This window comes from Bos taurus, chromosome 7, assembly GCF_002263795.3.
Source record: "Bos taurus isolate L1 Dominette 01449 registration number 42190680 breed Hereford chromosome 7, ARS-UCD2.0, whole genome shotgun sequence".
Classification (NCBI taxonomy): domain Eukaryota; kingdom Metazoa; phylum Chordata; class Mammalia; order Artiodactyla; family Bovidae; genus Bos; species Bos taurus.
The window spans coordinates 35,047,408-35,060,869 of NC_037334.1; the positions used below are offsets into that span (position 1 = coordinate 35,047,408).

Sequence of the window (13,462 nt, forward strand, 5' to 3'; positions counted from 1 at the left end):
ACTATGGTTTCTGTTGGGCAGAGTAGGGACGATAACAAAAATCAAAGACTTTTTTCCCCCCAGTTCATCTTAGGATTAACTTTAATGAAATAAGTAGTGTTGCACATTCTCTGGGGTTGGACAAAGGTTTAATAACATATATCCATCATTATAATGTCATTCAAAGTATATTCACTGCTTATAAAAACTAGTCTTTTTTCATCCCCCCAAATCTCCTGGCAACCAATGATCTTATCATTGTTTCCATAGTTTTGCTTTTTTTTTTTCAGAATGGCATGTACTTGGAATCTATTTTTCTTTCTCCGTTCAAAGCCTTTATAAGGTCTCTCATGGTCCACCCATGCATGGACCAGACAGGCCGTAGGTGGCAAGCTTCCCCACTAAATACTGTAGCTTTTCTTCCACTATTCAGCCCATTCCATTGGTCCTGCCCAGCAGCCACATGGAAGTGCAGGGATGTGTTGGGTGTTTGTTCATAGGAAGGCTGCAAGTTTTGTACCCCTTGTCACCATGAACCCAGATTTGTGTCATGTGAAAGACATTTTAAGTGAAAAAGAAAAATGACATGGCTAAAGAGGATGGATTTAAATAGGGACAGGGCAAGGAAATGGATGTAGAGATCAATTCCCTTAATCTCTTCCCATATTTCAACCCTCTCTAAACTCTGACAGTAGGAGGGAAGGGCTGGAGAGGCTCACATATCAAGTCCAGCATCCATTTTTCAGTACTGCCTGTTTTCCCCTGTCCATTCACATCAGTCTTTTTTTCAAAGTTATTTTCTAATAATGTGGCCTCTCATTCATTCTCTTTCTCAAATTTTTTATGGCACCACCATTGATGGAAATTGGACATCTTAACCATATTATGTCTTCCAATCCATCAAAATGGATATTTTTCCATTTGTTTCTGTCTTTAAAAAATTCTTTCAGCAGTATCTTTTCCTGGTTCTCAACTGTTGTTGTAGGTGACTGTTGCATGTTCCTGTTATAGTTTTTCTTGAGTGGTAGGTGACTTTGGACATGATGGTGGTGCCCTTCATTGAGACATAGGATACATGAAGAGAATCAGTATGTAGAGCATGGGGGAAGCCATGATCCCAGTGCTGGCTCTGTTGAGTTTTAAATACTAGTATGGCATCTATTAAATTTACTTAGATGCAGAGATTTGGAGTTAAACAAATTTGGAGTTAATGATGGATAGAATCAGAAGAATGAGTGAAGATGCTTAGGGAATGTGTATACAGAGAGGGAGAAGAAAATCAGTTCTTTCATTCTCATTTTCTCCAATAAAAAGCCATGTAAGTGAGACAGTATTTCCAACTTACTAACCCTACTTCTACTTTGAGTGCATGCTACAACAGCCAACAGGAAAGCGGGAAACATTAAAAGGAGAATTTGGACAAACAGAACCAAGTGTCAAGAACATGGATACCTGCTTACTGCTTCCTTTCAGCTATCTGAATACTGTGTATTAAATAGTAACAATGATGCTTTATCCAGTAAGATCTCCCTCCAGGGGTTTGTAAGTCATGTGATTCTTTTCTCATTTCCCCTGACAGAAATAACTGTGGTCTTAAAAGCTTAGAGAGGAAGAGACAGGTCCATTTCTCCTTTTTCTTGTCCAGTAGACCCAATCTCCTTCAAATGCCATGTAAGACATTTAAAAGTGGCACAGATTCTCTTTAGTCTAGAATGATTTGAATGTGATTCGGCATAGAAGGGGACTGGACTGGATGGACATAAAGTTCTGTCATTTAATCTGTGAAGTGAGATGACAGTAAAGAGAGTGAGTCCCTTCAGTGTCCCCCAGCGACTTAGTTCCTAAGTATTTCTTGGTCCAATTTACAACCCTTTCCCATTATTTTCTTATGATTTATATGCAAAGGGGATGAAAGATATGTGATTAAGGAATATTAAATTTTATGTATAACTGTTATTGGAATGTAACTTCCATGAGGGCAGGGACCTTGCCTGTTTTGTTCACAACTTTACCTGCAGTGCTGAGAAAAGTGAGTGCATAGCACGCAGGGGTCACTCACTAGAGAGTTATTGAAGTAATTTTTATGGTCAGACCATGTACTAGGTATGTGTTCATTTTTAGTGTGCAAAATATGTTAACTGTGACTATGTGACTTTGCATTAAACACAGTTACTAACAGATTTTAATAATTTATTTTATAGTTGCTTTGATGCCTTTTCCTAATATCTTAGTTTACATTTGATCTTGGGTTTGCCGTTGAATACTGCTATCAGATGTGAAAAGGTAGCAATGTCTTTTTGGAAAGTCTAATTTAGACCTTACATTCATTGTTACTTGTCTAGTCTACAAAGAGACCTTGATAATTGACAATTGTATTCAAGCCCTGAAAGAACTCAGTGAGCTGGCAATTAGGGGTGCCTTCTAGCTGTCACTTTGATTTTGTTGGGATTGTACTTCAATGCTTTGCCTAGGAGCACTAGGAGAGAGACAGTTTTCCTTTGCAGGCTCCCTGTAGAAAAACGTCACCAGCTTGGAAAATAAAAAAGGCACCTACTGACTTACTTATGTCTGGAATTAATGCAATCAGTAACATCTGAAGAAGGTAGATAAAGTATGTTTTCATTTCAATGAGATCAAAATTTTTAAAACTTTTGAGCTGCTAATCCTACTCCCTTCTTTCTATTACTTTTTCCTCTTTTCTTCAATGCAATGTAGGCATCAAAGCTACATTTTTGACATGACCAGAACAATTGGAGGCAGGGTGAAAATGCACTGCATAATGACTGAACACCATGACTTCGCTGAACAGCACAGATCTAAGATGGGGTTCACAGTAGTGACTGCCCCATCCTGGTTACCAACACTCCAGGAAGTGGAATGAAAGGCATCAGCTTGAATGATCCTGAGGCTCCTCAGCAGCTGTGGGACTTGTTGTAGTCTTTAATGAGATTTAAAAACCCCTGAAGAAACTCAGGTCCCAGAAAATAGGGAGGATGGGACTGTTTTCTCTGTGGTGAAGACCAGTTTCCATTTATCCTGTCTTGGTTTTTGGAAATGACTTTGCATTGACAACTGAGACTATTGGAGTGAGGGGGGTCTGGAGGAGTGGGAAAATGCCTGAGGATTAGGTGCCCTGGCTTGCTAATTAGGTTAAATTTAGACAGTGTGACATGTTTGTAAATGAAATACTGTGACTGTAGAAGAGGCATCTATGAACCCCATAGCAAAAGAAGAAAGAAAGCAAAATCAAAACAAGGTATATTGGGGAACTCACAGTTGTTTAAATCAACATTAGGGTATTTTGGCCTTCTATATTATGGAAATTGGAAGTTAAACTGAGGATATCAACAGAGTGGAAGAAAATACTAACTTGAAAAATATCTTAGCCTGTCCATCATGGAAAGTTATCTTTTAGAAAATTAGCTTCTTAGACTGGGTAGACAATCTCTCACCATATTTTAAAATGGTCAGTTTTAAGCTAGGATATCCAAAGAGGAAGCTTGCTCTGTGGACTTCATTTTCTGTCCTTTTAATCTTCAGTTCTGAAGTTCAGGAAATCTTAAGTTCTTACTGACTTGGCATGCCACTGAGAATACTTTGAAAAAGGGGGAGAGATGAAATTAGGGTAGATTCTGTTAATATAAGATCTATTCCCAGAGACAGACGGCTGCGTGCCTCTCCCTTATATAACTAAAATTCTGTTTGGCAGTTGGGAGGCAAAATCTTTACCTGAACCATCTACCTAATGAAAAGTCAGAGTTTGTGTAGACTGTGGTAGGAGTCTTGGGTAATGAAGGCTCTGGGTGTAAGGCAGTGGAACAGAGCAGTTAGGAGCTCAGGCTCTGGAACCATTATGCTTGGATTGGGGTCCCCACTGGGGATCCTTGTGTCCTGAGCAAGTTACTTAGTGTGCCAGTTTGGATTTTCTCGGACATAGACTCTGAGATGCGTTTAGTATGTGTGTGTGTGCATGCTATGGCACCTCATTCCAGTACTCTTGCCTGGAAAATCCCATGGACGGAGGAGCCTGGTAGGCTGCAGTCCCTGGGGTAGCTAGGAGTCGGACACAACTGAGTGACTTCACTTTCACTTTTCACTTTCATGCATTGGAGAAGGCAATGGCAACCCACTCCAGTGTTCTTGCCTGAAGAATCCCAAGGACGGCGGAGCCTGGTGGGCACAGAGTCGGACACGATTGAAGCGACTTAGCAGCAGCAGCAGCAGTGTGCATGCTAAGTCACTTCAGTTGTGTCCAACTCTTTGTGACCCCATGGGCTGTAGCCCACCAGTCTCCTCTGTGCATGGAATTCTCCAGGCAAGAATACTGGAGAGAGTTGCCATTCCCTTCTCCAGGGATCCTCCCAACCTAGGGATCGAACCCTCATCTCTTGTGGCTCGTGCATTGCAAGCGGATTCTTTACTATTGAGCCACCAGTGAAGCCTGAGTTTAGTGTACACATTTTTTATTCTGGTGTGTTATTGGCCTAACAAATGAAAGAAGAAGGCAATAGAAGCAGGACAGGGCAGAGGGACAAGATGGGCAGCCATGAAGTGAAGCTCTGGAGCCTTAAGCAGGGCAAAGAGACACTCGCAGGGGTCAGTCATTGGAGGTGGGTCACCCTGAGGGGGATTGACTTGAGTAGAGGCAGCTCTGTTTGGCAAGGCATCCTCAAGGGGCTGGGAGTGGACAGCTCTCTGCCAGCAGCTGGGGCAACAGGCCTTCAGAAGGGGTGACCTGAGTGGCATCATTGTCCAGGATACTTAGCTTCTCTGGACCTCTCTTTCCTAAGAATATTTAAGAATTAAATGAGGTGATACCTGTAAAGTGCTTAAAACTGTATTCATCGTGAAGTGTATACTTGATTATTGCTGTGTACCAGGCAGAGATTAAATAATGAGCCCAGGGTCTCCCAGGTGGTAACACAAGAAAGCCCTCCCTGGCCATAGGTGGCTGGGTTTGCCTTACTTCCTACTGGACAACAGTGCTTCCCTGGTCCCTTTTCTTTCCCTCTCCTTTCCTGCTACAGAACTCTCTCCTCCCAAGGCAGGAGATAGACGGGTTCCAGGTTAGACATTTACAACAGGCCTCCTGTTTGCATTTTCTGAGAGAGGAGATAGGTGGGCTCCAGCCTCCTGTTTGCCCTCTGAAATGGAAGTAACAACAGAAAAAGAGTAAATGGGTAGTGTTTCTCTCTTTTAAACAATTTGAGATAATTGTCATGGCAAGGATAAAAAGGGGCAAAACCCTGTCTGAGTAAAGGATTAAGGGATCTCCACTCCCCCTCCCCATGTTTTGGGACAAGGAAGACACTACACATATGCAGAAAGGGTCCTTGGGGGTCAAAAAGTCAGGGGATAATGCCAGGCCATAATGAGTCTTGCTCCTCCCAGAAACCTTTGATTCAAGATCTGTTTTGGCTGAGGGGTGCATGTGTACCTAGGGGAGGGTCCCAGGGTAGGTCAGGTGTGGCAAAATAAACCAGATAATTGGCTAAAGGTAAGCAAAGACTGGAAAGAGTTACTGCACTCCTCCTCACTAGCGGGGACACCCACACCTTTTCTCTCCAAGTATGCATCTCTGCGTTGCTTCTATCTTAACTAAACAAACCATTTCTCTGTGTGATCTCCCACTTATTGTTGAGCTAGTTCTAATGGCAAACCTTGTACCTGCATTTACAGTTTTTGCCTCCATAACAAATACATTTTTCACTGGAGACAAAGATCCAGGGAAAAATACCTTCTGGCCTTTCGCCCTTGCTGGTCTGGTGACTAGAATTCCTGGTTCTCATCTAGGCTACCCAGGTTCAATTCCAGGAAGAGGAATTAAGATCTCATTTCATGCCACTGCTCACGGCTGCCTCACCAAGATCACTCCCACCTACAGCTCCTCTAGCTTGCCACTTGTCTCTAGCGATGGGCTGGAGCATCTAGTTGGGGCAGGAGAGCTGACTAAGTAGTACCTGCCTTGGACTGCTCTCTTAGTCTCCAGACTCACGGTGCCCATGTTTCATCCCCATTCCCCCATTCTCCATTCTTTATATTTCATGTGCCACCCCAGGTCCAGAAGTGCAATGCTAATGTCTTATTTGTGGGATAAGATGTTAGTGCTTTCATTTGAAACTTAGATGAATCTGAACTCTAGTTATTTTTGTATTCAAAGACATATATTATACACCTTCTATGGGAAAATATTTTCCTATGCCTCAAATTGACATGTGAATGAATAATTAGTAAGCCGAGCTGCGTGTATTTTCTTCCTTCTTGAGTTGTAAGTTGAATAGCCAATGAGATGTTTTCCTTACAATTTCTTTTGTCGTAAGTTCATTGATGGGAAAGCTTTGTAGATAAATCACTGTATACATAGTATTGTAGGGAATACAATGAAGTAAAAGAATCTGTATTTTTATAAAGCTTACAGGCTAGGTTAGGGTTATATTACGCAATAAGAATTGGAGCTGAATACTCTGTTTATGTGATACTTAATTCCTCTGGGTTTGCAACACAAAATGAAAACTGAAAAAAAAATTTTTTTTTTAGAGTTTTGGCTTTTTATTTTTTAAATTATTATTATTATTATTATTTTACTTTACAATATTGTATTGGTTTTGCCATACATCAACATGCATCTGCCATGGGTGTACACGTGTTCCCCATCCTGAACCCCCCTCCCACCTCCTTCCCCATACCATCACTCTGGGTCATCCCAGTGCACCAGCCCCAAGCTTCCTGTATCCTGCATCAAACCTGGACTAGCGATTCGTTTCTTATATGATATTATACATGTTTTAATGCCATTCTCCCAAATCATCCCCCCCTCCCTCTCCCACAGAGTCCAAAAGACTGTTCTATACATCTGTGTCTCTTTTGCTGTCTCGCATACAGGGTTGTAGTTACTATCTTTCTAAATTCCATATATATGCGTTAGTATACTGTATTGGTGTTTTTCTTTCTGGCTTACTTCACTCTGTATAATAGGCTCCAGTTTCATCCACCTCATTAGAACAGATTCAAATGTATTCTTTTTAATGGCTGAGTAATACTCCATTGTGTATATGTACCACAGCTTTCTTATCCATTCATCTGCTTATGGACATCTAGGTTGCTTCCATGTCCTGGCTATTATAAACAGTGCTGCGATGAACATTGGAGTACACATGTCTCTTTCAATTCTGGTTTCCTAATTGTTGATGTTAAATGCAACATATATACATTATACAGATGAGAAACAGGAATATGACTAATTTATGATAACTAAGTACTCAACCTAATGATGAAATCTATCAGCTGTCCTCAATTCTACCAAAGCTTTCTCTTCATAACTTTTCAGGTTCTCATTCACCCAAGTCATAATTTCTACAGCGTCTCTTCTTCTCTTTTCTTCTTCTACAGCCACCTCATTGGAGTCTTTGAAGGAGAAAATGGGCATAAGCATTCCATTCTTTCTTTTCTTTTTAGGGGAAGACATGCTGTCTTGCTCTCTAGCTCAGTAGGTTACTTCCCTCCTCTGTGTTTCTGATTCCTCACATGAGGAGCAGCACTGCTAATAGCATCATAGCATTACAGTGAGGATTAAGGGAGCTCATGCCAGCAGAGTGCTGAGAACAGTGCTGTCACAGAGGGGGTCTCCACAGAATTTAGCTCCTGTTGCTATTTATTTATATTGTTTGTTCATTTATGTTCTTTATTGTTTATGATCAAGAATGTGCATATGTGCCAAGAAGTCAGCTAAACTACTCCATGATATTGCTGTCTTGGCATGATTTGGTGCCAAGTGGCCTGCAGGGCCTTGACCTGACACTGCTGCTGCTGCTGCTAAGTCGCTTCAGTCGTGTCCGACTCTGTGCGACCCCATAGACAGCAGCCCACCAGGCTTCCCCATCCCTGGGATTCTCCAGGCAAGAACACTGGAGTGGGTTGCCATTTCCTTCTCCAATGCGTGAAAGTGAAAAGTGAAAGGGAAGTCGCTCAGTCGTGTCTGACTCTTAGCGACCCCATGGACTGCAGCCTACCAGGCTCCTCCGTCCGTGGGATTTTCCAGGCGAGAGTACTGGAGTGGGGTGCCATTGTCTTCTCCGTGACCTGACACTAGCCCATCCCAAAGTTGCATGCCCTAGATGACAGTTTGTAGAGAACAGAGCACGCAGTCACAAACAAATATAAACTGATATAACTTCTCCAGCAGTCTTTGTGAGCACTAGTCTTCCCAGGGCCTTCCTCCCCCTTGTGTGCCCTTAGGAGCTTACTGAAACCCTGCTGTTTTTGCTTTGAATTGAGCCATCTGACCTTAGTCTGGGAATCCAAAGCAGTCCATCCACAGTCCCTAAAAAAGCCATGTGCTCTCTGCCTGCACCGTCTTGACTTCCCCATGGGCACCTCCAGGTATGTGCTGTGTACCTTCTCCAGAACCTTTGAGTGATAAACCTTATTCTGGTTTCCTTGTGATCTTTAGTTGAACTATGGCTCATCATTTGACACTCTAGGGCTCTGCTTAATATGTGTTAATTTAACAAAGTCACAGCAATGTGGCCTGGGGATGAAGAGAAGAATATGAACCAGAGAGGTAAGAGGAATGGTTCTTTATAGATCACTGGAAGGCTTTCAGTCTAAGATGTTCTTCACACTCTCAGTGGGAACAGATACAGTTAATAACGAAAAGGGCTTCCACATCAGAGAGGAAAGTCAACTGCTGCCCAGCCTCTCCACTTTACCTCAACTATTCGTTTATCATCTACTAGGCATAGCAGAATAACTTGGTGCTTGTCCATCTATTTATTAACAGTAAATTTATTACTATTTATTACCAGTAGTAATAAATAAGGTCAGGATGAGAATTTCCCCTTTCCCCCCTGAAGAGAAGATAGCCAAGTCCTGCCTGCCTTCTGCTGCACATGCTGGGGTGTCACTCCAGGACCTTGCTCCATATGTGTAAGCTTCACCATCCATTAGACCACTGATTTCTCTGTTGCTGACTCCTAGCTCTTTCTTTGGTCTTGAAGCTGGGTAAGTATAGGCCTCATAGACCTGTGTGGTGCAACCTAACAATTGGCAGAACCAGCCAGGAGACCAAGGAAACTCCCGTGAGAGCTGAGATGTCAAGAAATATAGGACTGGAATGGAGAGTTGCAGGTACTGTCCACTAGCATGTAGGGCATGAGAGTTGCAGGTATAATTCCTGGCTGGCTGACAGCTGACATGCGGGGCCCAAAACTTCCAGGGATGACTCTGAAAGATGTTGTGAGGGAGGAAGGAATTCTGGAGTAGGTGGCTGTCTACTGTTATGTAGACAGGGCCTTGTGGGGGCTGTCCTGGTTTAATGGGAGCTGCCAAGAGATCTAGAGGACAATGGCCTCTCATGGCTCTGGTATTGTATCAAAGTGAGCTTTTTATAATTGGTTAAGCTAGCTTTCTAGAAGGAATTGGTACTTCTATTATGCCTTTGAGATGTAAATGATCTATCTGACCTCTCTGAAACTTTAATCTTCTGTGATCTCTAAGAATAAAGGAGATAAAAGAGATTTTAGGTAAACTCTTTAGAAATAATTGTTTGGGGGAACGTCTATCTAAAATAGTCTCTTTGGATTTTGGTAACTTGAAACTAAAGTTGGAAGAAGAGAATTCATGGGTCATTTTAAATAGGATAAAATATTGGAACATTAATTGCTGAACGGGTCTCAGTTTACCTTCCTTTGGCTGAAGATTGAAGCATTCATTTTTCCAATCAGGAAATCACAATAACTTGCTTCTTGTTTTTTGCCAGATATTAGGATTTTCAAGGGTTAAGATTATAAACAGTCATAATCTTTGTCACCAGATTTCTTTATTGATTACATTGTGAGCAGGTGTGATCAGGTGTATCTTACTCTTGATACTCTTTGGCTGCTGCTGTCTGCATTGCATTTATGGTATCTGGTTGCAGTCCCCCTCTACACACCTGATCCCAGGGAATTGCAGAAGAGAGGAGGACCAAGATTTTAAGGGTCATGCAGGGTACATTGGGGTAGAATGTATGGTCATGCCACTCAAGGTGGTTGTTCTCTTGCTCTCTGTACATCTTCTGCCCTTCAAATGCCTGTTTCACTTATGCCATTTACATTTGACTGACCTTCCTAAGTACTTGCCCCAGGCCCCAGCTGATGATTGTTTTAATCAAACAAGGGCATAAAGGGCATGCCCCTCTGGTGGTTTCCCTGGTAACTAATGAGGCAAAACCTGACATCAGTTCTCTTGTAACTGGTAATCTCCCCTTCCCCTGAAGAGAAGACAGCCACCAAGTCCTGCCCACTGTCTGCTGCACACTGTGGGGTGTCACTCCAGGACCCTGCTACAGACATGTAAGCTCCTCCATCCATTAAACTACTGATGTTTCTGGAGGGGGGAGAAAAGAGAAGGTCAAAACGTGGCAGTGAGAGACACAGTAGTTTGCCACAGTGGTTTGCAATTTGGCCAAATCCCACTTATTTTAGATGAGTGGTGAAACACAAGGTCAAACCTTAATGTTCTTTATTCTTTTGGGAGCTCTAGAATTTATTTCAAATGCTCATTCTGATTTGTGTTTGAAGATTTGGCCATAGTGCTTATTATTGAATTCAAAAAGCCATTGACTGAATGCCTACCGGGTTCATGGTGCAGGAACTTAGTTATTATATCATTTAACCTCATAATAATCCTTTGAGGTAGATGTTACTATCTTGGTTTGATAGATAAGATAGATGTTGCTGGAATTTGAACTTAAGTCTTCCATAATGAGGTCATATCATGTATTATTAGCACACTGTCTACTACTTTTATGCATTTTAGAAATGCAGAAAATCATCAAGAAGGAAATAAAAATCACCCATAATATGACAACTCAGTATTAACCATTATTTAAATTTTGGAATATTTTCATCCAGTTTTATTGCATTTTATTTAATGTTTACTTTATCCCAAAAAAGTGAACTTCTGCATTCTATATTATTTAAAAACTCATATATGTTATGAAGGGTTTTTTCCCATATTAATAGTTTTATAAAACTTGATTTCTTTTTCTTAAAGGGCTCATTGAAATTATCTGCATTGCTGTGCTTTATTATTATTTTTAAAAAATATTTATTTGGCTGCACTGGGTCTTTTTAGCTGTGGCACATGAGATCTTCAGTTGCAGCCTATGAACACTTAGTTGTGGCATGTGGGATCTAGTTCCCTGACCAGGGATCCAACCCAGGGCCCCTGCATTGGGAGTGCAGAGTCTTAGTTGCTGGACCACCAGGGAAGTCCCCAAAACTTGATTTTAAATAGCCACATTTCATTAGTGGATGAAGAAAGCCCTTATTATTTAAATGTATGTTTCCCATTTTACCTTATTTTAAACAATGATGCCACAAATATCTTTGTGTGTAATTCTTTTGCATGTCTCTCTTTCCTTAGAGTAGAATTGAGAGGAGTCATTCCTGTGTAAGAGGTTATTCTAGTTATCTGTTACTGTGTAACAAACCAACCCTAAACTTAACGGCATTAAATAACCACCATTTTATTATGCTCTTGAATGTCAGAAATTCAGAGAGGACACAGCAGGGGTGGTAGTTTCCTGCTTTGTGAGGTCTGGGATCTCAGCTGGGAGACTCAGAGGCTGGGCTCTGCTAGGACTGCTGAATGTTGTTCCTACATGTGGCCACTCGAGCCTGGTGATATTCATCTAGTACTTTTATTAATTGGCTCAGGGTTCCAAGAATATGTCAGTGGCACAAGGCAGGTATAGATGGGCTTTATGAACTAGCCTGGAAGGTTCAGTTCAGTTCAGTTGCTCAGTCGTGTCCGACCCTCTGTGACCCCATGAACCGTAGCACGCCAGGCCTCCCTGTCCATCACCAACTCCTGGAGTTCACTCAAATTCATGTCTATTGAGTCCGTGATGCCATCCAGCCATCTCATCCTCTGTCATCCCCTTTTCCCCCTGCCCTCAATCCCTCCCAGCATCAGAGTCTTTTCCAATGAGTCAACTCTTCGCATGAGGTGGCCAAAGTACTGGAGTTTCAGCTTTAGCATCATTCCTTCCAAAGAACACCCAGGACTGATCTCCTTTAGAATGGACTGCTTGGATCTCCTTGCAGTCCAAGGGACTCTCAAGAGTCTTCTCCAACACCACAGTTCAAAAGCATCAATTCTTCGGCGCTCAGCCTTCTTCACAGTCCAACTCTCACATCCATACATGACCACAGGAAAAACCATAGCCTTGACTAGATGGACCTTTGTTGGCAAAGTAATGTCTCTGCTTTTCAGTAGGCTATCTAGGTTGGTCATAACTTTCCTTCCAAGGAGTAAGCGTCTTTTAATTTCATGGCTGCAATCACCATCTGTAGTGATTTTGGAGCCCAAAAAAATAAAACCTGGAAGCTTTATTTACTTGGTATCATTTTTGCTGGTTGAAGCAGTCACAACCCCACCCCATTTCAGAGAGGAGAGAATGTAGATTCCCTACCTCTCAATGAAGGGAATGTCAAAGAATTTACATTGGTGTTTTAAAACTACCAGAGAAGATATAAACCACTTGCAAGATTTTGACATATATTATGAGGCTGCCCCTCAGAAATGTTATATAAATCAACACTTTTTCCCCTAGTGGCTGATAGTATACTCTTACCTACTCTGGATATTACAATTTTAACAGATATTTTTCAATTTGATAGGCAAAAGCTAACATATCATGTTGGTATAATTTTCAAATATCTGAATACTAGTGAGATTTTATATGTGCTTTTTTCAGTCACTTGTCAAAATTTTATGTAAATTTTCTGTTTTTTGCTTCACATTTCTGTTGGAGTAGTCATCTTTTTCCTCATTAATTGGTAGGTGTTGCATATGTATTAAGACTAAATTAAGGTGTTCTAATTCTAAATTGAGTTCTTTCACCATCATCCCATAGTACACTAGTCAATAAACATTTTTAGTACTATGTGTAAAGGCACTGTTTTCTTGTAATTCAGATTTTGCCTCTTTCAAACTATGTGACTTGAACAATTAAGACCGGACCCTAGTATCCTCTCCTGTAATATTGGGATAATATTATTCCTCTCTCATTTGTTATTGTGAGAATTCATTACTGTCCATGTAAATGCTTAGAAGAAGGCTTATTACATGCTAAGTGTCCGGTAAAGGTAAGTGGTTACTGTTAGTATTATTACTGTCACCATAATGACTAAATATGATACTAAGATATTTGTGAGTATTCTAGTAATTATTTCTATTGTCCAGTTTGTAAGTGTGTAACTGAGGATCTCTAGTCATGTCAAAGCTATTTAGGTTTTGAATTCAAAAGAGTCAGGGTTATTCTAGAAAGATTTTGTCTTTTCTTATTTTATTCTTTTCTTATTTTAAACTTGGTTCTCAAGTTTCCCAAAGGAGGAAAATCACTAACAATACAGGATGGCCTTTGGAGCAGGGTTGTGGGGCATCCATAGTTAATGGGTGAGATGCTTGGAAATGATCACCACTCTTGATTGCCATG

General features: G+C 41.2%; 1 pseudogene; it reads right to left on the reverse strand.

Annotated features, from left to right (window-relative positions):
- Positions 1 to 456: 456 nt before the first annotated feature.
- Positions 457 to 543, reverse strand: LOC112447624 (uncharacterized; annotated as a pseudogene).
- Positions 544 to 13,462: the final 12,919 nt, after the last annotated feature.